Here is a 27,300-nt window from a genome sequence, read left to right on the forward strand (position 1 = left end):
GAAGTAGTCCTACATCATTCCTAAGTATATTCTAGGCAGCCCTGTGCCCAGCTAAATATCAAGGATTGTACTGTAAAAGGAGATGGGGACAATGAATATTGGGGGACACTCTGCCACAAAGTGAACTTCTCGTGTTTATTTTTCCCTATTCTTTGATTTTGCTAAACAGATTTTGAGGGAGCCTGTAGGTATTGAGTGTGTAGGAAGTGTGGGGGTGGGGGAAGCAGGGTGGACTCCAGAAAGGGAGGGGCTAGTTGGTAATGGCTGATGGAGGCAGATGTGGATCAAATGAAGTGTGAGCGGTTAAGTGATCTGGAAGTCTCTGTCAAGTGCTCACCAAATTTTGTGTCCCTGAGGGTTCACCTATCCCATCCCCTAGGCAAGCTTGGTTAGGCAAATTGTCTATTAATTGAGCAATAATAATGTTGCTTAGTATGATAGAACATTATCTGACCCTGAATCCTCTTTTGGGGGTAGAGGAGTTTATGGCAAAAAATAACAAAATCAAACCAAACAGAACAGGAAGATTTATGGGAACATTTAATACTGAGTAGTCAAGGCATGCCAAAGACCAAAAATACTAGTACAAAAGCATGACAAAGCTAATGTGGGGGGAGAAAAAGCTAATGTGAGATGAGGGTGTATGAAACCTCATGATTTCATTTTGGAGCCAATGTGGGCAGCTGTGGACAGTTGGGCTGCTTTAAATAATGAATAGCGATTTTTGAATTACATTATCAATAATGACAGGATTTCTTTTTAAAATTTAAGATCAGGTTATAAAGTGCTTGGGTCTTATCTCTGAGTCCAGGGTACGAGGTACAGGCAATTTCCTCGCTGCTAGAGTACATTCCCTGCATCTGAGGTAGGAGTGCATTTAATAGACTGAATCACTACAGCTTTCTTTTGGGAAATTTCAATTTCACTGCAAGCAATTTACATAGAGAGTCACAGCTTGAATTCATAGCTCATATCTTGGTTGCTTTGGAGATAGCTTCTCTGTTGGAAAGGCAATTACTATCTGCAGGAGAAGCCTGTCTACCATTAGTCTCCAGTTTTAAACGTTGACAGGTGGAGATGGAAGTGGGGGTGGGGGTGATTAATAAAGGGCTTTGTCTTTCTAGTCCGCAGAAGGAAAGGGATTTAAGTGTTACAATTTCCCGGGCTCCAGAGATACTTTTTTTTCCCAGAACATTTCAAGCTTTTGACCAAAATGAGAACACGAGACTCTTTGTAATTAGTGAGTTTTGTCACCTTAAGATTATAGGGAAGAACATGAAATAACTGAAAGTCAGTCCCTTGGAGTTTTACCGAGCCGCGGTAAAGAAATCTAGTGATACTGTAAAATTAGTCTTTAGCCCCTGGATGTGGATAGCTTTGGAATCTATATAGTGGCTTCTGCTATAATCTTTGTTCTTAGGGAGAGTGGAATTGCACTCTGGTTGTTGATGCCTAGTGATGCCTAGTGACCACACAGCAGTCTTGAGGATGGTGTTCAGGAGCTAGCCTTTCCCCTTAGCTGCTAATGTGTTAAACTGTATAAAATTGTTGTGTCCACATTTGAGATCGTGGTGCAGCCAGACAAATATGTATTTTATGAGTGGCTTACTCTCTGTGAGGCCCTGACATGGCCCAGAGGCTTGTGCATTCAAATCAGTCCTGAGCCGAGACCTGCCAGCATTTCCATCTAATTGACTTAGGCATGGGGACCCCGATTCCTTCTCCTTTAATCGTCACCTTATATTCAAGGCTAAAAGGCTATAATTACTTGAAGTAGCGGAAATTTGAGTGACCCAGATAATTATCTCAGCAAGATGGGCTTAAAGTTTATTGACACAAATGCCAGTTTCATTAAAGGTTTGGTACAAAAGCCAAGTCCATGAGACAGCTGGTTGGCCGAGGTGAAGTGACAGTGAACAGCACCAAAGACACAGGAATCACCCGGGACTTTGAAATAATTATCATCATTTCCATAATACAGTTAGCAGAGGATTATGAGAGGCCAGAAAAACCTTTTTAGCTGCTTAGTATTAGAGGGCTTCTTCCCTCATCATTCCTCAGTGTGGAATCCATAGCACCATGGTTAAATCCACCCAGACATCTACTTAGTCTAAAAACTGTTTGATGAGTCCAGACAAATGCAAACAGTACTGTTCCCTAGATTGTGGGTAGCCAAAGTTAACACTGTGATAACAGTACATTTTGTCCAGGCATAGAATTTTTAAATCTAACCTTATGCCTCTATTTCTTTTCTATGTTTAATGGTTAAAAATAAACACAATGTTGGGATACCTGGGTGGCTCAGTCGGTTAAGCATCTGATTTCAGCTCAGGTCATGATCTCATGGTTCATGAGTTTGAGCCCCTTGTCAGGCTCTCTGCTGACAGCTCAGAGCCTGGAGCCTTCTTTGGAGTCTGTGTCTCCCTCTCTCTCTGTCCCTCCCCTGCTCATACTCTGCCTCTCCCTATCTCTCAAAAATGAGTAAATGTTAAAAAAAATTAACAAAAAAGATAAGCACAATGTCTACCTAAAAATAGCACATTAAAATTAAAATTAATTTTAAATTAATTAGAAAAAATTAAAATTAAAAAGAATATTTTAAAATTAAAAAGAAAATTTTTAACAATCATTACCCAAATTTAAGCACACACAATACTGCATTTTAGGGTTTATTACTTATCATTTAAGAGTGAGAATTCTACATGTAGATTAATCATAGATCACTTTGGGTATTAAACTTGTTTTTATAACATTAGTCAAATGCTACTTCCTACTCCTGGTTAACACACAGTAGGCATACCGTGTTTCCCCAGCTAGATTATAAGCTACTAAGGCAGGTGTCTTATTACCACCAACTTAGTGGCCTAACAACACCTATTTTTTATTTCACAGTTTCTGTGGGTCAGGAATCCAGGCATGACTTAATTGGGGGCTCTGCTTCAAGGCTTCTCATGAGACTGTAATTAATACATTATCAGAGCTGAGGTCTCATCTGAAAGCTTGAATGGGGAAGAATCCACTTGTAAGCTCACAAGTCTTCTGTGTTTTTGTCCCCTCTATCACCTAGTACTATGCTTTGTATATGCAATAGGTAGTTGTTAAGAAAAATGGAGATTTTGACTTCCATATATGGAAATACATGAATGGATAACTAAGAATGAGTGAAGCCACTATCCTGGGCTTGACTTCCTCTTTGAGGGAATGGTTGGGGATAGAGATAATAATTTTCCAACCTGAGTGGATTGTAATTCAGTTTGTGAATATGCATCTGGACTCCTCACACGTATGACAGGAAAGGTGTAAATAACAATGATAATAGCTCCTATTCCTTGAGGACTTAACCTGTGCCTGGTACTGTGGTGAGCAGATGAGAAAGCAGAGGCCTGGAGAGGTTAAGTATCTTGCCCAAGGGTCATGAAGATAGTAAAAGACAAAGCTGGGAAAACTTATTCTATGAATACCAAAGTGCATGTTCCTATCTACTCTGCTTTAGTGCCTCTGATAGGTGGCACTTTGGGTAGGCACAGAGCATTTTAGCTCTTGGGGAGTGAAGTATACTGCTGCCTTAATTTCGAGGTTCTTTTGTCCAAGGGAAGGGTTAAGAAGGGATAAAAACTCTCACAGCAAGGCGCTGTTAAAATTGCTTTCCTTTTTATAAAGGCCAACTTTAACAGCAAACAAGTAATAAATCAACGTCTAACCTCTAGCATAGTTTAGCAGCTAGGGGCAGGGAGAGGAGGCAATGATCATTCACAGTCAGCAGCAGTGTCTGGAGACCAGCAGTGAGGCTGGTGTTCTGGGGTGTCTGTTTGTGGGGGGGGGATCAGTAGAGGATGATGTGATGGAAGAGAGCATGAAGCCAGTTGCAAACATGCAAGCTATGTTCCTTGTCAGCTGTCCCCCTGGCCTCTAGCCAGGGCAGAATTTTCTCCCTCCAGTCAGGTTATTGTGCCCTTGTGCTTTGGGGGCCTCAAGGTCCCAAACCATTAACGTAATAATCACATTGCTCTGGGCAGATTTCTTCCCAGTGTCCTCTGTGTTATATTGCAAAGACAAATCAGAAACACATTCATCAGTCAGAACAAGTCAGCCACCAGTCATTTTAACTAGTAAAAATAACTTAACGATTGATATTTCTGTATATTATACTCAGACGTGCACAGAGATAAACCCTCAAATACAGGCACTCAGGAAGTGACAGTCATTCTGTGGTGTTTGAACAAAGGAAGGAGCAAGGCTACGGTTGTCTCAAAAAAAAAAAAAAATTCAGATCCACCATTTACCATAGATTCTTATTATGGTGGTTCTTACTCCATTACTTATTCCACTTAGAAGCTAGAATATTTGATGGTTTATTGCAACTTCTTAAACAGTGCTAGGATGTGTCACCAATGGGTCAAAAATGGTATACTCCATCCTGGATTGCCTCCTTTTCCTTCCCTCCTGACAGACGCCGCCATCTTACGCCTCCCCAGCGGGTACCTTTAACGTTAGGTCAAGGTTCAGGAGTCACAGAGACCTACTTATCCTTTTCTGAGAGCCACTCTCTCTGGATACTCTACAACTATCTGGGTTTGTCATTGATATTTTACTGGAACAAAGTGCTGACGAGCAAGTATGTACAAGAGAAGGAATGATTGTACATACCCAGACAAACCAAAGAGTATGAAGTGAGTATGAAGTAAGGTCGTTTGTAGGCGGAAATCTCAGAATGCCAAAAAGTGACAGTTGACAAAGAAGGCAAACATGAAATAACTAGCTTTGCAGTGGTTTTCAGATTTTGCAGTACCTCAAATAATGTAAGTAGTTTCAAAAAATTCTAATATCTAAGCCACAGCTCAGAGCATTTAAATCAGAATCTCCGAGGGTGGCCCTCAAGTAAAAGTATTCTTTAAAACTGCCCAGCTCCCTTACACTGATGACCGAAAAGGAGAAGAGGCTTGCCATTTCCAGGTATAAGCACTGTGTCAGTTATCACTGCATAATAATATTATCACAATACCATTATCATAATTATATTATTATTGTCCATAATAACTTAGTGGCTTAAATAGCACACATTTGTTACCTCACAGTTTCTGTGGGTCAGGAATGCAGGCATGACTTCATTGGGGGGCTCTGCCTTAAGATCTCTCATGAGGCTGTAATCAGTGTATCAATCAGAACTGAGGTTTCATCCAAAAGCTTGAGTGGGGAGAGATCCACTTCCAAGCTCACACGGTTGCTGGCAGGATTTAGGGCCTGTGGCCTAGGACCCAGTGATGAGTAGTAGAACTGGAAACAAAAACAAGAAACTCAATCCAGGTTATTTCTCTTTAATATTTATTATGAAATACTTAAAAATCATGAAACGATTACATAGAATAGTATAATGATCACCCTTGTATACCACCCAGCTTTATAAAGTTTTCCACATTCCATGAATGTTTTACTTCACTCTTACTTATTTTCATGCAGAAAAAATTATGTGGCAGAAAAGGATGATCTTGTCAGTGTAGATAACAGGGCAAGTTTGTTCATCTTTACCTCTTTTCTTTCTACAGTTATAATGGGAGGCACAGATTCCATTCACAGCGGTATCCATGGCATGATGCATGTTAACACGTGTAGCTGGAGAGGCCAAGCCTAGAAAACTCACAAGAGCGGTGAAGGGTGATAGTTTTCCCCAAATGGCCTCAAAAGGTGGGCAAGGTGCTCACCAGTAGGTGTGTAGTTGGAGGACAAATGGTCTTGCATTAGGACCACCATCTGTGAAGACATGTGGAACATAAACCCGAGGGTAGGCTTAGCCCACAGGTACCAAAATTTGCCACCTGTGGGAAGTGGTGAGCAGAATTTACTAATCCAACTTTCTTGGGCTTTGTGATGTAGATCTCTACCTCCTGATTTGGGCCTAAGTGGTCAGCTAGGTGTTGGATTCCATATAGGTAGTTAAGGTTGCACCACAAAGATGACAAGAGTGCTTGCAGAGTTTAGGGATCTGCATTGTCCTTGTTAGGGTTTCAGATGTTTTGGGAAAGTAAATAATAGGGCCTTCATGTTCCAGGCTCAGGCCAAGGACAACAGACTGGAGGAACAAGAGAGGTTTCAGGAGGGGCAGACACAACAAGGTCCAACAGGCTTTGGTAGATATGTCTCTTACTGCTTAAGAGTTCAGCTCTTATGTATCTTAGATATACTCATTCCATAGTTACCTGTATTTCTTTCCTGTTCAATTAAAAAAAAAATCTCATTTATGGCCAAAACACTTATGAGAATGTTTAAACCTACTTCACGGATCCAGGAAATGGTGGCTGGTGAATACTAAAAATAAAGCAGAAAGGCTCAAGCAAGGTTTCAATGGCAGAATCCAAGGAGTTTAAGGGATTTCTAAACTTGGCCAAAGGCTTTCCTGATTTTCTATTTCAAGTTCATCCACGTGAGGGTTTTCAAAATCTGAAGATCATTTCTTCCTTTTCCTAATGTTGAAAATAGAAGAACCCTGGCTTAACTTTGGAGCAGATTGCAATTTACATTTTGGTCCTTCTGTGATGTGATGAATGTGTAATGAGGCAGTAAAGGGCTTGGCCATCAGAGTTAGACAGCCTGGGTTCAAATCCCAGCTGTCACTGAGTGTCTGTGAGACATTGGGCAGGTGACTGATCCTTTTCCAGACTGTCTTCTTGTCTGCAAGATCAGGGTTGATATGAGAATTCAGGGAGATAATGTGTGAATTTAACATGGGTCCTGGAACTGAACATGGGTCCTGTTTACTGAACAGTAGCCCTTACCCTACTCTTACTGTAGTAAACATAACCATCTTTTGACTTTTTGTAATGGTCCTGGAAATGAAGCATTGTTATTCTAGATTTGATGGGGACAGGGGAGTAAATATACCTACTTTCTGTGTCAGACACTGCTAAGTATGGATTAACTTGTTTTTTCTCATGTTCCTGGGCATTCAGCTAAGACCACATTCTTCAGCCTCTCTTACAGTTAGGGGATGCCGTGTGACTGAGTTCTAGCCAACTGAATGTGAACAGAAGTCATGTGTCCCATTTTCTAGGCCGGGTCCATAGAAATTTCCCATAAACACCCCTCCATGCTCTTTACCTTGGGATGGAGATGATTAGGATGACCTTAGAAACTATATATTGAAGGTGGCAGAGTCCCTGTTGGTCTGAGACTGAATGGCTGGGTAATGGAGCTAAACCAGCCTCCACTGAGGAGGAATGTCCACCTTGGACTCAGGTAAATAAACTCCTGTGGTGTTTGAACCATTTTGTATTTTGGTATTTGTTACAGCAGCTGGTTCCAAATGCCTAGCACCATCTTGATCTCCTCCTTCCTTAAGAGGTACTCCTTTCTTGCTTCTTATTTCCTATTTAAAATTGCTGAATTAGGGGCGCCTGGGTGGCTCAGTCGGTTAAACGTCCGACTTCAGCTCAGGTCACGATCTCGTGGTCCGCGAGTTCGAGCCCCGCGTCCGGCTCTGGGCTGATGGCTCAGAGCCTGGAGCCTGCTTCCGATTCTGTGTCTCCCTCTCTCTCTGACCCTCCCCCATTCATGCTGTGTCTCTCTCTGTCTCAAAAATAAATAAAAATGTTAAAAAAATTAAAAAAAAATAAATAAAATTGCTGAATTAAGTGAAAGAGAGTTACAGTATAAACCTTCTTGAGGGACCTCACTGCCTGAAATGTATGTCCGGGAACTCCTAGCAATTTTATGGATCACTTCTGCTTTTTATTTTCTAAGGCCCAGGAATCTTGGGAAGTAAACCTCATTAAGATCCAATTTTGAAAGCGGATGTGGGAGGGCTCAGATTACCTGAATTTTACTATTCTTTTTTTATGTTTATTTTATTATCAAAAAAAATTTTTTAATGTTTTACTTATTTTTGAGAGAGACAGACAGACAGACAGACAGTGCAATTAGGGGAGGGGCAGAGAGAGAGGGAGACATGGAATCTGAAAACAGGCTCCAGGCTCTGGGCTGTCAGCACAGAGCCTGATGTGGGACTCGAACTCACAAACCGTGAGATCATGACCTGAGTTGAAGTTGGGACGCTAACCAACTGAGCCACCCAGGTGCCCCTGGATTTTACTACTCTTTTTTTTTTTTTTTAACGTTTTTTATTTTATTTTTGAGAGAGACAGAGACAGGGTGCGAGCTGAGGAGGGGCAGAGAGAGAGGGACACACAGAATCTGAAGCAGGCTCCAGGCTCTGAGCTGTCAGCACAGAGGAATGAGTCTCTGCTCTGGGGTAATCTGCATCTTCTTCTGTGGGTCGCCTGTTACTATTATCCCCAGGTCACTTGGTGCCGAACTAACCATCCTTCCTTCTTCCTATCTCCCTCCCTTTCTCTCTCTGTCTCCCTTCCTCCCTCTCTCCCCCCTCCCCTGGCTTCTCTCTCTTTTCATGTACTTGCTTTATATATTGAATCTTGCTGAAGAATGTTTCCAGACAGGGGCGCCTGGGTGGCTCAATTGGTTTAGTTTGTAACTTCGGTTCAGTTCATAATCTCACAGCTTGTGAGCCCTGCATCGGGCTCTGTGCTCACAGCCTGGAGCCTGCTTCTGATTCTGTGTCTCCCTCTCTCTTTACCTCTCCCCCACCTACACTCTGTCTCTCTCTCAGAAATTAAAAAAAGAAAAACATTTAAAAAAAAGGATATTTCCAGACAGCTCTGCTTTTCTCCAGTGTATCCAAGAAGCAAATGTTGGCTTCTTCCTTTACCTGTTGATAAAAGGCTGGCTATTGATGAAAATGACTCACTTACCAGAGCCCTCTGGCCGCTCTCTCAGTGCAGCAGTGATAAGAATAAAGTTTTAAGTCTCCGGTCTGGAAGAGAATGTCACCTCTTGCCTGGAGTCTTCAAAAACGTTCCACACTTGGACAGCACCTTGATGCTTCCTTAAATATGTGTCACTTCATTGGTCATTGCTCCAGCAACAGGCACTGAAAAAGTTATTTTCCAGGCCTTCTTTTTCGTACAAAAGGGCTTGGCTGCAAGCTCCATTCTCAGATTCTATTCTAAGGGCTTACCATCAAAGAAGGCACTCTGTAAATATGAGACCACTAACCAAAACTCCTTATTGGGTCCCCTAAATGCAGGAAGGCTTCCCCATAAGGGATCCAAGAAAAGTTCTGGCAATCTGCAAACAGGTATGAGGAGGGATACTAAGGGGTTATTGGAGTTTAGGGGAATGATCCATCAAGTCAAACTAGATGCTTTGTAGTTCGTAAATAGGTGTGTAGATGGACAGGTAAAGCCCTGGATTGTCAGTGGGTCAGCATTGTTAGTTAAAAAGAACAGAACCATAATCATAGATACATACTCTCCCAGGATACCTCCCACTGTAGTCTCAAAGATTAAATATTATTCAAAAGAAAGGAATTTGTATGAGGAAGAATTCCAAAATCCCATAGCCTTCATATTCCACAAATATTTTCTCATGAAGAGAATTCCAAGATATGTTATAAAACAGAGAGGTTTTTAATTTTTGATCCTTATTAGGAAAACTCACTCTGAAATTATGATATAGCAACAATAAATCTGAACAGGTAATGAATAATTAATTGAAGACAAGTCTTAAATTAGAACACCACTTAGGACATATTCATTCCATTTTGTTCTGGAACTTTTGATTGTTTGCAGTAGTTTGTATTGCACTAAATTGGATGTGAAGTTTTTTGTTTTTTGTTTTTTTAAGAATTCTCCATGGAATGGGAAAAATAGTTCATATCTGGGTATATATATCCTTAAGGGAAGAAGAGAAAGGAATATAGCTTGAATAATTAATATGCATTAGGCGCTTTACAGCTATACAGTCTCAAAACTTAGGGTTAGTTTTATTAGCCCCATTTTGTATCTGTAGGTGAGCAAATTGAATAACTCAACTGTTAAGTGGAAGACGGTACTCCAATGCAGGACTCCCAGGCTCCAAAACTCATGTGTTTCCACTGTCCAGTGACCTGATATTTATTAGAGTTTGAACATACCAAGTTCTTATCCAACTGAATGGGGATGATTTAAGAAGATAAATAATGTGGGGCACCTGCATCCCTCATTCACTTAAGTGTCTCGCTCCTGGTTTTGGCTCAGGTCATGCTCTCATGGCTTGTGAGTTAGAGCTCCATATTGGGCTCTATGCTAATAGTGTGAAGACTGGGGATCCCTCTCTCTCTCTCCCTCTAGGCCCCTCCCCTGCTCACAGTCTCTCTTTCTATCTCTCTCTCTCAAAATAAATAAACTTTAAAAAAAAGGCAAATAATGCAACAATGGCTATTCTAATGTCAGCCTGAAATTCTAGTTCTGTAATTGAGCCCTACAACTTTCTCCTTTAATATTCAAGTAGGGGTCTTATTTCTTCTAATGCTCAACACCCTCTGACACAGACTGAAATATCCCTCTGAAATTAGTAGTTTCAACTCATAGTTCAATTCGTACTTGTTTAAAAATAAATCTCCTGGCTTCCACGATAGTGATTCAGGGGTTCTGAGGTGACGTCAAGAATCTCCATTTTTCCGGCGCCTGGGTGGCTCGGTTAAGCGTCCAACTTCGGCTCAGGTCATGATCTCACATTTCGTGAGTTCAAGCCCCGTGTCAGGTTCTGTGCTGACAGCTTAGAGCCTGGAACCTGCTTCAGACTCGGCTCTTCTCGGCCCTGCTAGAACTGAACTGCTAGTGGATGCTCTGGGCTTATGAAGGCTTGGCAAACAATAAAGCCAGAAAAGCAGAGGTAAGATCTCATAGCCAGAAGCTCTAAGAGCAAAAATACCTCAGTCAGGAGATGGAAGAGGCTGCTAAATAAAATATTAGTGGTGACGTATTATTCTGTTGAAAACGGGCATGTAGTCAAAGACAAACTTGAAGGAGTGACACAGACCTGAAGGGATCATGCCAGAAATGTGAGATCCCAGAACAAGCTGAGGTTCGCAGAAAATGCTAAGGGGCAAAGCAAGGGCTTTTTGGAAGCTACACAGGGATCAAAAACAATGAAGAAATAAAGGCCAGGAGCAAATGATGTAATGTTGACAGATGACAGGGCAGCAGTGTTCATTTCCTGTTTTTCTTCCCTCCTCCATCAGGGAGAAGGATCTCTAAAGTGAAAATTTGCAGAATAAACATGACTGAGAGAAAACATCATCCAAAGATCGGAGAGGGGGTGGGAAGGAAGACCTAGGGGGCAGAGTGAGTGCAACTTTCAAGACCAGATGAGTCCTATCACAGGGTACCCCAAATTGGCATTAGAGTAATAAGCCTGTTATTGTTTATCTTTAAAGTATAAAGAGAAAGAGGTGCTGAATGACCGGAGGCAAGAAAATCTCCTGTTTGTTTCCTGAAGTTTGTTTCTAGAAACTGCAGATGTTAATCCCCTGCAAAATCTCAGGAGAGGTAACAAATCAGACAATTTGGCAAAACTCAGAAAAAAGAGTGGTGGTCACCAGGGGCCAGTACAGGCTCTGCGGAAATACATTCTGTACGTCAGATTCTATATCCTGAGCATCTGCTCAGGAAGCCACTTTTAAGGAAAAAGGACCCCACCCTTGGAAAGAGGCCTTTTCAGAAACCCAACCACTTAGATCGGCCTCTGGACCCAGGTGGTTTCTCATGTTCTCCCTCCCTCTTTTACATCATTTAGATTCACATCATTTCTTGTGTATTCCATGGAAGTTGCCATGGGGACAAGGTTCCATCTGGCTTCAGATCCTGGCTCTGAGATCTATTCTGTCTCCTTAGTTTGTACTGGGTGTTCAGCTCCCTGTCTCTCTAACTTCAGTTTCCTATATGACTCCACTTTTTCAAACAGCATGCCTCTGCCTATCCATGATGTCTCAGCCACCTTTCTCAGGTCAGTTCTTACCATAGTAACTTCCAGACTCCCACTCCATGCACCAAAAAACTCCTAGCAAACTTCCTCTGGTGATTCTGTATCAAAGATTGAAACAGTGGCTCCCTGGTCCTATGCTAAGAAGAATGCATAGCTGCCCAGACGAATATGCACATGACTACTCTTTTATGGGCCGATATCTGGTAGATAATTCAAAAACTACTGCCATCCTAAGCCAATATTTTTAAATATTAATATTATAGATGAAGACACTGAAGCTTGGAATTTCAAATATACTGATCATATAGATCTTGGATGAGAATATATTGGAAGGGAAAACAGATTCAAAAATATAGATAGCTAAGAAGGTAACTTAGAGACAAATGTAAAGTCTAATCCTTAGGTTAAAAAAAAAATCAACTACACATACCTGGCTTTGGGGCCATTGACCGTGTTAACAGGAGTAAATGTGAAAATCACCTTAAAGCTTTTGTTAACTGTAGGCTCACTGTGGGTCACTGATGTGGTGTGCCTACCAGGAAGCTAATGTCTTTATCAGCTGTGTTAACAAAAATATGGACTCAGTATTAAAAGAAGTAATTATCCCACCTGTTAAGGACTTGGGGAGAAATCCTAATGTCCCAATGATGACATAAACTTTAAGTAATTATGTCAGGGCAGTTATGTCATAGAATGAGCTGATGATTGCAAAAAATGCCATTCTAGGCTTTTCATCCTACAGGCTGCTGGAATCAATTGCAATAGAGAAATGGTAAAGAAATAATGTGTGTGGATTTAATTCTGAGTATATTTCTTTTGAGGGCATCACTGGCAAAGAAACACATCCAGGCTAGTGCTCTGTTTGCAAGTCATATCCCAGGGTGGATATTCAGCCTGTGTGATACTCAGCCATTTAGCCCAGGGAAGTAAAGAATTGAGAGATGTGATAATGCATCAGATGTTTTGATGGGCTCTCATGCAGAAGGAGACTTAGTCTCATTCTCACGGGTAGATGTGGGACCCAAGGGCAGAAGCTGTCCGGCTCCAAACACAAACGCCTCTGACCTGTAGTTGCATCCCAAATGCCTTGTGAGCTGGTAAGAACTTGGGCCGAGGCCTTGGGCTGCTGGTGAGGGCGTTCCCTCCTTGTGTCTCCCCACTCCATGCTCTATGCTTTGGAGGGAAGAGGTACAGAAGCATATGGCGAATTACTGCAGGTATTTCCCTCGGGGTGCTATGTTTACAGCGGGAGTGCTTCTGTGATCAGAGCCCGAGGGCGTGGGGAAAGGAGATGGGTGTCTGCAGGCTAGAGTACCTACCGAAGGCAATGCCTAGCAAGGTCCATTTTTAGCCTGGACCCTTGGTGCCTGGCTGCCAGGAGCTGGGGGATGGGTAGTTGGCTCTTCTCAGGCTCCACGCAGAGGAAGAGCCTGCTAGGAAGCAGTGTGCCGGAGAATGCAAACAATTTCCTGGCAACAGCATCTCTCTCGCTCTGCCAATGTCTGATGAAAAAGGGATGTGGTGTGTGGGGAGAATAGGAGAAAGAAAGAGAGTCAGGTGGCAGAAGGGATGGAGAGAAAAAGGAAGGAGGGAGGGGAAAAAAGGCCAAAGGCTGTGCTTTAGTCTGGCATTTCGCACCTGCTGGCATCCGAGTGCCACCAATTGCTGAGTCGATAAGAGTCTAATGGGAAGGAATATCCCAACAGAAGGATAAAAGTGGATTTGTTATACCATCCAAATCCCTCCTTGATCTCCCCAGCTGGTGATTTACCAGTAAGAGGACAGGGACCTCAAGGAAGGAGATGCCGACCACCAGGACCTCTGTAAAGATTTACTTCTGGGCCAATATAGTATTACCTTAACGCAGAGGTTCTTAATGAGGGGGAAGTGAGGGGTGGGGAGCAAGGTTGTCCCCCTGGGATATTTGGCAATGTCTGGAGACATTGGTTAGTTGTCACATCATGAGGAAAGAGGTGTGCCTGGCATCCAATGGGCAGAGGCCAGGGATGCTGCTAAAATTTCCATAACGTACAGAACAGCCCCCATAACAAAAAATTGTCCAGCCCCAAATATCAGTGGTGCTGAGGTTGGGAAAACATGCCTTAAAGCGGTTTAACACTGGAGGCCTCCGTGCCTAGTGCCGAGGGCCACCCATTGGAACCCAAAGGTTTTCATAGCTTTCTGCCCTTATAGGTGAGGGGTTTGAGTCTCAGAGAGTAGAGAGGCTTGTCCAGGGCCTCTGGCCTTGGACTGAAATGAGCAAGAGCTTTGGAGTAAGACAGAATAGTTTTAAATCCCAGCTGAGGAAGCTAATATCCGTGCAACTTGGGCAAGTTGCTTCACCGCTTAGAGCCTTCATTTTTTCACTTATGAAATGGGCATCACATAACAACTCCCTTATAGCTTCATTTCAAGGAATATGTGAGATAACGCTTGTAAAGTACTTAACATAGCATGTGGCATATAATAAATGGCACCTCTAATTATGAGTTGCAGAGTTAGAGCTAAAATCTCGGCTCTCATGCCCAAGTTCTGTTCTCCTTTCATTGTTATCGCTTGGATGAGTCCCAACCAGGGCTAGTCCTCAGTTCTGAGAGGTCTGTAGTGGTTGTGAGCCCTGGTGCTTGGCCAAAGTGGGCCTGGATTCAAAGCTGAGCTCTGCCACTTTCAAGCTGATAAATTACTTCATCTCCCTCTAAGCCAGCTCAGTTTCCAAATCTATAAAATGGGACAATGCTAACACCCGCTTGTTAGGCTTGTTGTGAGATTCTACCCCCAGAGAGTAGAATATCGTAAGGAGTCATCATATATTAGTTGTAGCTAATTTTTCTGACAGGTTGTATTTCCCCCAAATGGCTGCCACCCTGTCTCTCATTCACCGTGCTCTTCCCCCAGTGCCATAGTAACTCCCCTTCCACAAGAGGCGGGTCTGTCTTTTCATGAATGTGGGTGGACACATGGCTCTGGAGGGGAGTGATACCTTGTGACTTGTCAGGCAAGGCCATAGGAAAGTGATACAGCTTCTGCTTGCTTCTCTTGGGATGCTCACACTGGAAACTCAGCTGCCATGCTGCCAGGAAGCCCAGGTGACACCATGGAAAGGGCTGTTTGAGGACGACCTGACAGACCTAGTGAACCTTGTCAGACATATGAATGAGTCGTTGTACGAGTGGAACCTCCAGTTCTAGTGAAGCTTCCCAGTTGACACTGAATGGAGAGAAATGAGCCGGCTTCACTGAACCCTGCCCCAATTACAGATTCATGAGCAAAATAAATGATTGTCATCATTTTAAACCACCAAATTTGGGGACAGCTTTTTTTTTAATTAAAAAAATTTTTTTTAAACTTATTTATTTATCTTGAGACAGACAGAGACAGCGCGAGTTGGGGAGGGGCAGAGAGAGAGGGAGACAGAGAATCCCAAGCAGGCCCTGCTCTACCAGTGCAGAGCCAGATGTGGGGCTCAAACTCATGAAACTGAGAGATCACAACCTGAGCCCAAACCAAGAGTTGAACGCTTCACTGACTGAACCACCCAGGCACCTGGAGGAAAGCTTCTTATTCGGCAATAGTAACTGGAACAGTGTTATTGTTATTAATCTCCAAAAAAGAAATTTTCCTTCTGCCCATCTCACCTTCTCAGCCTCAGCGTCAACGCTGGGGAGAAAGCTAGATGTAGCAGGAAATGTTGCTGCTTCTTCCCAAGTCGGTGATTCTTCAGGGCATCTGGAGAAGATGATCACGTGCCACCACCCATTGTGACCATGATAGATGAACCTGCGGGTTTATCTGGGGACACAATTTGACAAATCTCTTTTGGGAACAGATGAATTCCAGGGCCTGAGCGTCATCATATAGCTTGAAGACAAGGGTTCCTAAGAGCGTCTGATCATTTTGTTTTTTCCTTCTGTCTGCCTTGGTTTCTGCCATGAGTGTGGGAGTCAGGAGTGACCTTTCCCCCCATTTGAGTCTCTTCAGTCCTCCCTGCCTCAGTTATGGTTTTGAAGGATGTGAGGTGAAGACAGAAGACAGTGTCTGATGATGAACTGAGGAAGATCTATGTCCTTTTTAGGAAAGCAAACCAATTTATGATACCAACTATGGTGTGTACGTGTGTGTGTGAGATGCAAGGGCGGGAGGGAGTGCTTTTGACATTAGAAGTTCAAGAACTTGACTGCCATTTTTCCTGAGCACAGGAGTTGTTGGGAATTCCCTCTTTTACCCCAGTGGAAAGTTCCCCAGCATGACCATTCAGAGCCTCGGGACTACTAGACCCATCAAGATACCTTCTTGAGGGGTGAGGGCCAGGTGAGAACTCTCTGCTTCGTTCAGTAAGACAAACTAGGCCTTTTTGTGTTTTGCCAGAAGGATGGAATAATAATGAGCTGTCTGCTCCCCCCAGAGGAACTGCACTGATGTACTGGTAGAAATGACCCCAGCTTTCTTGGGTCAGGTCTCCAAACCTGGGATCCCAGGTTGGGAGAAGAGCAGACAGTTATTTGTCAGTTTCTGGAAAATTGACATTGTGTTAGAAACACAACTTCCTCATGCATCAAGTGGGAGAAGTTTACAGTTCTGAAAGCCTCCCGTGCCTTGTTCTCTGTCTCCTTCCTTGAAGGACCCTCAGAAGAGCTCTGGGTTCCACTCTAAGATGTGCTCAAAAGAAATCAGTGGCAAGTGGACTTGAGACCTCATTAGTATTTTCCATTAACCCTGGCATTGGAGCCCTACTTTGGAAGTGGTTAGGACAAAATGTTAACAGTGTGGCTGAAGGGTGCTGTTATTTTCAACAGAAAGCAACTGTGGGCTTCTCCGTGCCTTTCTAGGCATGGTTGGTAATGAAGACTCAGCCTCACACCTTTACCTCTACAAAGTGGTATTTGAGCAATTTGTAATCAAGAGGCACTTTAAGGGGAGCTTATTCCTTGTCTCCCTTTCTTGGTTCTTCCTGTGTAAAAACTTTGGCATGTTTCCTAATGATATCAACTCACTGGGGAGTGATTTCTAGCATGTTGCTGGCTGTCACACATGGGGTTATAAAAGTCAAGACTCTAGCCTATACAAGGCTGTTTACTGAAAGTGGTACGGTCTGATATTTTAAAAGGTGGCTGAATGGTTTGTGAGCTGAATGGAGCGGTGAGGCGGGAAAGAGTGGCCTCTCTATTGTGTCTTGGGGGGAGGAAGATGTGCTAAGGGAGGCCACTTCAGGGAGGCTGGACCATGAATCACACCAACACGAGTGGGCTTGTTGGCAGAGAAAGTACTCAGTGTTCAGTGGTGTTCAGTGGCTTTCCTAGGGGAGGAAGTAGTCTGCCCCTCCTTGCTGGGTCATGATGATCTCATTTTTTTTTTTTTTTTTTTTTTGGCTCTTCATAGTTGGCTGTGAAAATAGCCTTTCACCTCCAAAGAATCATCTAAACCAGACAAGCAGTACAGAGAGCAGTGTGAGTCAGCTGCCTCCTTTCGGACTTCCCGGGGAGTTTGAGGGACAAATTTGTGAGGCCTCACCAGCAAGCTGTCAGTCCCGGACTGCTTCCTAGTCAGCCTGAGCCTGAGCCGTGAAGGGGTTTGCTGATGCTTGGCAAAGTGCCCTTCTTGGATGGGGCCCCCCTTCACTGGTGGTCACAAGGGGCTGGATTTTACCTGGGAGTGAGGTTAGACTCCATTATCACTGGAGGCTCCTTATCTGGCCCCAGCCAGAGGTCTTGGGGTGAAGCCAGGCTGCCCTTACCATGTGACTGGGGACAGCAGTGACTCAGCTGGGAGGGAAGAAGGAGCTGGTGTCATCAGCTGTTGTTAGGAAAGAACAAAGGAGCCTGGAGGGAAACTGCCCAGTCCTGAGAGGATGGGAGGCAGGAGGCAGGTTGCCTAGAAACAGTAGCGGCACCTCTCTTCACACACCTTTCAGGCTGCTGGGGCCTCTGGTTAGCTCCCTCTTCTCGTTTTTTTTTTTTTCCCCCTTCAGAGCTGCCCTCCATATGCCTTTTCATCAGATCTCACCTGGCTAAAATTGCTCCTGGGGTTGTGTGTTGTGGGTAAGGGACAGCCAGAGCACATTCTTTTCTGCATCATGCAAAGGCTTAGAGAGTTCAGCTCTGGGTTGATTTTCTGGAGGGGAGGACAGGCATGGTTCAGAAGTCACATGCTACAGCCAGATCTGGGTTCAAATTCAGACCCAGGACCTATTAGATGTGTAATCTTGGGCAAGTTTATTAATTCCTCAATGTTTTAGTTTCCCCATCTATGAAACAGGGAGAATAATGGTGTCTATCTCAATTGAGGCAAGATGAGGATTTAGTGTGGATAGATAAATGGGTAGGAGACAGATAGACACACAGCAAACTTAGAATAGGGCCTCATCCATAGACAGACTGCATATTTGTCAGTTATTAATTGTCTTGGAGGATAGCCAGACGTAAAAACTTACTCTCAGGTAGCTTTGGAAGGAACTCTGGCCGGACCTCCAGTTTCTCAGTGGTGTGTCTGATGTTTGGAGATCTGGTTCCAGGCCTGGTTCTAACAGTGGCTTGCTGTGGGATCTTGAACAAGTAGTAGCTTTCCTTGTCTGCCCTCAGTCTCTGCATCTGCAAGATCAGAGGACAGGACCAGAAGGGCCTGAATTTACTCAGATTCTTCCTTGCCTTAGAACATAGGGACGTGGATTGAGTCATGAATCGCCTCTGTCACACAATTATGGAGGACGTTACAAACTGTGGCAGTGAGAGGAGCTTCTGGTTGAGCCCCAGAATGATGGTTTGGGGGAACTGTGGGGACAGTCACTCCCCAAAGCCTCAGATGAGGGGACTGTCTAGTCAGACCTGGTAAGGGGTCAGGCAGCCCTGCTCACAGCTAGATCTCCTTTACTACATATGTTCCTTTACCCTTCCTCCTTTATGATATATATAGATCATAAATGTTACATCTGCATATATTAAGACCCCCCTAATCCCCAATGATGTTATAATTTTGGGTTTTAATAGTCATACGTATTTGGAAAACCTAAGAGGAGAAAAGTCTTTTATTATGTTTATTTAAGCAGTTTACCATTTCTGTTGCTCTTTCTTCCTCTCTGAAGTTCTGATTTTCCCTCTGGGATCATTTTCTTCTATCCGAAGAACTTCCTTTAACATTTATTTTAGAGCAGGTCCGTTGGCAATGAAAGCTCTTAGTTTTGCTTTATCTGAGAATGTCTTTATTTAATTTCTGAAGGATATTTTCATGGGTTGTAGAATTCTGAGTTGACAGTTCTTTTGTTTCTGGTCTGTATAGTTGCTGTCAGAAATCTGCAATCAAATTTTTATTCTCCTACTTGTAGCGTGCCTTTTTCTCTGGCTGCTTTCAAGATTTCTTTATATCCTTTGGTTTTTACAGTTTGATTATGATGGTTTTATTTGAATTTATCCTGTTTGATGTTCCCTGAGCTTCTTGCATCTGTAAATTTATGTCTTTCACCAAATCTGGGAAATTTGTTGTCATTACTTCTTCAAAAAGTTTCTTCCATACCAATATCTTTTTCTTCTCAGGGACTCCAATCACATGTACATAAAGACCTTTTTAGATTGTCCCATAGGACCTCGGGCTCTGTTTATTTTTCAACCTATTTTCTGTCCTTTTTGCTTTATTTTTGTCTTTTCTAACTTTTATTTTATCTGAAAGGTGACATACAATGTTCCATTAGTTTCAGGGTGCTACCTAGTTATTCAGTCTCTATGTTATACAATGCTCACCACAAGTGTATTTACCACCTGTCATGATACATTGCTATTAAAACATCATTCACTGTGTTCCCTATGCTGTGCCTTTTATTCCCATGACTTACTCATTTCATAACTGCAAGCCTGTATCACCCAGTATGCATCATCCATTTTGTCCATGGTTCTACCTCCCTTCTTGGCAACCATCAGTCTGTTCTCTGTATTTACAAGACTCATTCTGCTTTTTGTTTGTTTATTCACTGGTTTTGCTTTTTAAATTACACATAGAAGTGAAATCATATGGTATTTATCTTTCTCAGTCTGACTTATTTCACTTAGCATAATACCCTCTAGGTCCATTCATGTTATAGCAAATACCATGACCGCTTTTTAGTGGTTGCATAATATTCCATCGTATATCCACATCTTCTTTATCCACTTGTCTATTGACAGACACGTAGGTTGCTTCCATACCTTGGCTGTTGTAAATAATGTTGCAATAAACATAAAGGTGCATATATCTTTTCACATTAGTGTTTTTGATTTCTTTGAGTTACTACCCACTAGTAGAATTATTGGCTCATATGATATTTCCATTTTTAATTTTTTGAAGGACCTCCATTCTGTTTTCCAAGTGACTGTACCAATTTACACTCTCACCAGTTTTATTTTTTCTCCATAGCCTTACCAACACTTGTTATTTCTTGCCTTTTTGATTTTAGCCATTCTGACAGGTATAAGGTGATATCCCATTGTGGTTTTGATTTGCATTTCCCTGATGATGTTGAGCATGTTTTCATAAGCCTCTTGCCATATATCTGTCATGGAAACATGTCTATTCAGGTCCTTTGGCCATTTTTTAATTGGATTGTTTGTGTTTTGTGTCTTTTTGGTTTTTTTGTTTCTTATTTTTGGTGTTGAGTTATGTAAGTTCTTATGCATCTTTTCCAACCACGATGGTATTAAGCTAGAAATCAGTCACAAGAAAATAATGGAAAAACCCCATAAACATGTGGAGGTTAAACAAAATGATGCTAAACAGCCAAAAGGTCAAGAATGCAATCAAAAAAAGAAATCAAGCGTTGCTTGGATGGCTCAGTCAGTTAACCATCTGAATCTTGATCTTGACTCAGGTCATGATCTTACATTTCATAGGATCAAACCCCATGTTAGCCTCCATACTGAGTGTGGAGCTACTTGGGATTCTCTGTCTCCCCCTATGCCCACTCCCCCTACTTGTGCTCACTCTCTTGCTTTCAAAATAAATATTTAAAAAAGAAAGAAAGAAATGAGAAAATACATGGAGACAAGTGAAAATGAAAACACAATGGTCCAAAATCTTTGGAATGCAGTGAAAGCTGTTCTAAGAGAAAAATATATAGCAATACAGGTATATTTAAAGAAACAAGAAAAAACTCAAATAAATAACCTAACTTTACACCTACATGAACTAGAAAAAAGAATAAAGTACAAGGTGAGTAGAAGGAAGGAAATAATACAGATCACAGCAGAGATAAATGACATAGAGGCTAAAATAACGGTAGAAAAGTCAGTGAAACCAAGAGCTGATTCTTTGAAAGGATAAACAAAATTTAGTTAGGTGCATCAAGGGAAAAAGAAGGAGGACCCACATAAATAAAATAAGAAATGAAAGAGGAGCAGTAGCAACTGACAACACAGGAATACAAATGATTATAAGAGAATACAATGAAAATTTATATGCTAACAAATTGGACAACCTAGAAGAAATGGATAGATGCCTAAAAACATAAAATCTTCCAAAACCAAATTAGGAAGAAATAGAAAATCTGAACAGACCAATTACTAGTAACAAAATTGAATCAGTAATAAAAAAATACCAAAAAGTAAAAGTTCAGTACCAGATAGATTCACAGGTGAATTCTATCAAACATTTAAAGAAGAACTAATACCTATTCTTCTCAAACTACACCAAGATATAGAAGAGGAAGGAAAGCTGTCAGATACATTCTATGAGGCCAGAATTACCCTGATCCCCAAACCAGACAAAGACACCAAAAAAAAAAAAAAAAAAAAAAAAGGACAGAAGACTACAGGCCAGTATCCTTGAGGAACATAAATCCTGAACAAAATATTAGCAAATTGCATTCAACAATACACTGAAAGGATAATTCACCAAGGTTAAGTAGGATTTATTTCAGAGTTGAAAGGATAGTTCAGTATTCACACATCAATCAACATGATACACCATATCAACAAAACAAAGGATAAAAATCACATGATCATTTCAATAGATGCAGTAAAAGCATTTGACAAAATTCAACATCTGTTCATGATAAAGTTCTCAACAAAGTAGGTTTAGAAGGAACACACCTCATCATAATAAAGGCCAAATATAAAAAACCCACAGCTTCTATCATCTCAATGGTTAAAAAGAGTTTTTCCTTTAAGATCAGGAACAAGACAAAGATGTCTACTCTCACCACTTTTATTCAACATAGTTATGGAAGTCATAGCCACAGCAATTAGATAAGAAAACAAATGAGGCATCCATATTGGTAAAAAAAGAAGTTAAACTGTCACTATTTGCAGATGACCTGATACTATACATAGAAAACTCTAAAGACTCCATCTAAAAACTACTAGAAGTAATAGATGAATTCAGTAAAGCTGCAGGATTCAAAATTAATACCCAGAAATAGGTAGCATTTTTGTTACTTATATCATAGAATTTTGGTTGATGTACCCTCACGTTAAGGAATGTTTTTTCTGTTTTTTTTTCTACTTTTTTTTTGAAGACCACCTCCAATTATTTGAGTCTCTGTAGTGAACTTTTTATTTTGGATAATGTATTTATCATTCTCAAATCCCATGTAGTTCTCTTGTTTGGTTTCTGTTTCTTTGTTGTGAACTTTTCATTCATTCAAGAGTGTTCACTTTTACCTCAGTGATAATAATAGATGCTTTAAGGTCTTTATTTGCTAATTCCAATATCTAGGTCATCTTGGAGTTGGAATGTGTTGATTGTTTCTTTCCTCTGAGAATTGGTCAGATTTTCCTGGTTCTTGATGTGCTGGGTAATTTTAGATGATACCCAGCATAGTTTGTATATTAAGTAGTGAGACTCTGGGTCATGTTAAAATCCTCCAAAGAATGTGGAGCCTTTTGTTTTAGCAGACAATAATGCCAGTTAGGTTTAGACTACAAGTTCTGTCTCATCTTCTGAGAGTGGTGGTTCCATTGCCCATACAGTTTTCAAAGGCTTCGCTCTGCTTTTGTGGGCTGCCCCTTGCCTATGCCACTCGGGGTAGTCTGGGACTTGAGCAGTGATATATATGGTTCAATTCTCAAAGACTTTTCTATGCTTCTTGGGATGTGTTCCATACATGCACACTTGGCTGTGAGCTCAGGATTTGTGTTGGCTCACACATAGAAATGTATATCCTGGCGCACCTGAGTGGCTCAATTGATTAAGTGTCTGACTTTGGCTCAGGTCATGATCTCACAGTTCCGTGAGTTTGAACCTCATATCAGGTTCTCTGCTGTCAGTGTGGAGCCTGCTTGGCATCATCTGTCTCCCTCGCTTTGCCCCTCTCCTGTTCATGTGTGGGTGTGCTCGCTCTCTCTCGTGCACGCACGCACACTCTCTAAATTAAACATTAAAAACAAAAAAATGTATATCCTTACCTAGCTTCTGTTTATGTTAACATTTTACATAACCATGGCACATTAATCAAGACTAAGAAATTGGCATTGATAAAATACTACTAACTAAAGTGCACACTTTATTCTAATTTCCCAGTTTTTCCATTAATGTCTTTTTTTCTGCTTCAAGATCCAGGGTACCACATTACATTTAGTCATCATGTCATCTTAGTCTCCCCCAAACTTTAATAGTTCCTCAATCTTTCTTTGGCTTTCACGACTTTAATACTTTTGAAGAGTAGTGGTCAGAAATTTTATAAAATATCCCTCAATTTAGGTTTATCTGGTGTATTTTCATTAGTAGGCTGAGGTTATGGATTTTCAGAAAAATATCACAGACAGGAAGTACTCTTCTCATCCTGCAATATCAGTGGGTACACGACATCAACATGATTTATCACTTGATCATTTTTTTAAGGAGATATTTGCCAGGTTTCTCCATAGTAATGTCACTATATTTCTGCTTACATGTATAATTCATTAGAACTGAGTGTCTACTTCTAGCCCATACCAAAGGGGATTAAGCACCCTTTCTGGAGGTCAGGTATCAAAGTATTTGTGATCATATGTTAAAAAACTATCATAATAATTAGAAAATTTGGGGATAAATATGTTGAAAGTATGTTTCCCCTTAAATTTCTTCCACTAGGTGTGCCTGGGTGGCTCAGTTGATTGGGCTTCCAATTTCAGCTCAGGTCATAATCTCACCTCCCATGGGTTCGAGCCCCACGTCGGGCTCTGTGCTGACAGCTCAGAGCCTGGAGCCTGCTTTGGATTCTGAGTCTCCCTCTCTCTCTGACCCTTCCCTGCACACACCCTGTCTCTCTCTCAAAAATAAATAAACATTAAAAAAAAATAAATTTGTTACACTAATTTTAGTGTTTATCAATGGATCCTGCTTAGACACCAGTATCTGGGCCCTGGGTATGCTTGTGGCTACTGAGATGTCACACTTTATCGGCTCTCCCAGCAGACGGAGCTAGGAAACACATAGATGTATACTAACCAATGTATCCTTATAGCATTTGGTTCAGATCTCTCCTAAAATAAATCTCCTGTGAGGTGCCATCATCTACCTTGCTTTATAGTTGTTTGTGTACACAGCTTACATTCTCTACCACCTCATAAACTTTTACAGAGCAGAGTTCATGCCTGAGGCATTTATATATCCACTCTGGTGCCTAGCACATAATTGGAACCTACCGTGTGTTCATTGTTTGCGTAAATGAGTTGTTGTGATCACAGCCTTTATGCTAATCTTTTTTAAAAATTTTTTATCGTTTGTTTATTTTTCTTTGTGAGGGCATGATTGGGGGAGGGGCAGAGAGGGAGAGGGAGACACAGAATCTGAAGCAGGTTCCAGGCTCTAAGCTGTCAGCACAGAGCCCGATGTGGGGCTCGAACTCACAGACTGTGAGATCATGACCTGAGCTGAAGTCAGACACTTAACTGACTGGACCACCAGGTGCCCCTTATCTTTTTTTTTTTTTCTTTTTTAATGGCAGGAGCCACAGATATTGATTTGAGTGTTGTTATTTAGGGGCGCCTGGGTGGCTCAGTCGGTTAAGCGTCTGACTTCAGCTCAGGTCACCATCTCACGGTCTGTGAGTTCAAGCCCCGCGTCGGGCTCTGGGCTGATGGCTCAGAGCCTGGAGCCTGCTTCCAATTCTGTGTCTCCCTCTCTCTCTGCCCTTCCCCTGTTCATGCTCTGTCTCTCTCTGTCCCAAAAATAAATAAAAAACGTTAAAAAAATTAAAAAATAAAAAATAAAAAAATAAAGTTATTAAAATAGGCGTGCTTGGATGGCTCGGTCGGTTAAGCATCCGGCTCTTGGTTTCCGCCCAGGTCATGATCTCATGGTCTGTGAGACTGAGCCCTGCATAGGGTTCCATATTGACCACACGGAGCTAGCTTGGGATTCTCTCTCTTCCTCTCCCCGACCTGTTCGCCACCCCTCCCCACCTTGGGCATGCTTCTCTCTCTCTCTCCCTCAAAATAACTAAACTTAAAAAATCATAAGATTATTAGAATAAAGTTTTGCTACTTGTGGGGAGATGCACTCATGTAGAACAACTCGGTCCTTTGCCATGCTGGAAGCAGGAAAGGTTCCTACACTGTTACTGAGACAGCTGCTGTTCAGAGAACTCTGATTGGTTGCCTGGCAGGGGACAAGCTGTGCTCTTGTTTGGGGCTCCCATATTTAGCTCTCCCACAGATGCCTGAGGCTAGTGCTTTATCTGCCCTGCCCCCAACAGGCCTGGTCCCACTGCCTCACTCCCGCTTATCCATTCGCTGTCAAACACATCCGAACAAACGTTTTGTGCTTTCACCAGTCCACTCCTTCAGTGCTTGCGGAACCCAGGGACTGTGGTCGTAGTTTTACAACTCGGGAAGCCTGTCCACCTGTCGGCTTGTTTCCTTATTTGCAAGCCTGTTTTGAGCTTCTGGGTATCTCTAAGGCCTTCTGGGTAGGAATCTAGACCGTCTCTGTTTCTGCTTGTTTCTGATTGTTCTCCCAGACACTGACACCTCCTCTTGCCCTCTCCTTAACCTGCTTTGATATTAGGAGGGCAGGCTGTCAATAAGCAAATGCTCAGCCAGCACCCTGGGGTAGTTGGATGGGGTGCGGGGTGGGGGGTGCTTGGCTTGCTGGGGAAGTGTGCAGCCGGGGCTGCCAGCGCCCAGACAGTGGCTTTATCCTCTTGCAGGACTGTCTCCCGCCAGAGCCTGCAGCCCAGAGTCGACTATTATTGTTTGATCTGCCTGAACCTGGCTCAGCAGCTTACAGGGAACCAGGCAGGCAGAGGGGCTCCTTGCGGGTAGGCAGCTCAGATTCACACGGGTTGCTGTGAACTGCGACCTGGTATTTACTTTGGCTGTTGGCTATAGGGATGCCTGTGAGAAGCTAAAGCAAATTTTCCAAGGAGGCAGAGGGGGAGCTGAGAGTAAGAATGGGCCTAGGGAGACAGGGGTCAGGCGGGACTAGGAGACGGGAGGAGGCATGAGTATCTTCCCAGGACCTTGCAGCCAGCAGGAGATGAGAGTCCTGCCCAGAGGATCAGCAATGACGTGGCATCTTTGTTCTCATGTCTGTGCACACGCTCCTGTTTCTCTGTCTCAGAAGTCTGTAATGCAGAGTGATAGAAAGCAGCGCCCTATTCATACCCTGAAAGTCACTGATGGAAACAGGAGGGACTGCATCAACTCTTACCTGCCCCTCTGAGCCGCATAGCTGAACTATCCCTGGACCTTGTGGAACCACTGGCCCTCTCCATGCCCACCCCAGGGGCTGTTTCCCAGGCAGTCTCTCAGGAGCTCTGCAAAGGACTGGTCTGCATTTGCTTCTCGCACACTCCAGGCCTCCTTGTCCCTCAGGCCCTGCCCATCTGTTTTGTCTGAGCTGATGAGAGGCCAGCATACAGAGCAAGCCTGCCCCAGGGACAGGGGCAGTGTTGTGCGTCTGAGTCCTTAACTCACTTTAATGGCTCCAGACCAGCTTCCTTCTCTCCTCAGTTAGGAGGTCATTCCATAGTGTTCATTTCCTTTGTATTATTTTCTCCCTGGGTCTGGTTCACAGGCCCTTGTCCTGAGAACACAGACAGGGAGTGTCAGACTTTCACTCAGATTTACCAAACTCCTTCACGCTGGCAGGAGATGATTTCCAAAGGCAAATTAACTTTAGAAGTTTCCAAGATACAGGAGACCCCGGGAACCACTGGGAAAATGTCTGATGGCCCTGGTGGTAGCCAGGGTGATCCTAAATTAAGGGGAAAGAGAACCTAGCAATACCTCAGAGAGCATCTCTTTGTGAACCTTCTAGAACAAATGTATTCTAACAAATGCCAAACTGTAAAAATACCACAGACAGTATTTTTAGGTGGATAGACACATATCTCTATTTTTCTTGAATAGCAGCCATTGAACCTAATTTATTTATTCTTTTTTGGGAGGCTAAGTATCACAGGCTGCTAATACCATGATTTATTTTGAGATGTGTGGTGCTGTTCATCCCTCCCCTGAATGATCATAGCCTACTGAGCCTCTGGAGTTCTTGTATTTTTTTTCCTACTTTTTCCCTTCTGTCTTACTTACTGCTAGGCTTTATGTC

The 27,300-nt window shown here is 42.5% G+C and overlaps 1 long non-coding RNA gene across 1 annotated transcript in view; it reads left to right on the plus strand.

Moving 5' to 3' along the window:
* Positions 1 to 11,705: 11,705 nt before the first annotated feature.
* LOC122221402 overlaps positions 11,706 to 27,300 on the plus strand; it is a 76,474-nt gene continuing 60,879 nt past the window's right edge. Inside the window, exon 1 of the long non-coding RNA XR_006203199.1 lies at positions 11,706 to 11,835. This is a non-coding gene — a long non-coding RNA (uncharacterized LOC122221402). The remainder of the gene's footprint in view (positions 11,836 to 27,300) is intronic.

Source organism: Panthera leo, chromosome A1 (assembly GCF_018350215.1).
Source record: "Panthera leo isolate Ple1 chromosome A1, P.leo_Ple1_pat1.1, whole genome shotgun sequence".
Taxonomy (NCBI): Eukaryota; Metazoa; Chordata; class Mammalia; order Carnivora; family Felidae; genus Panthera; species Panthera leo.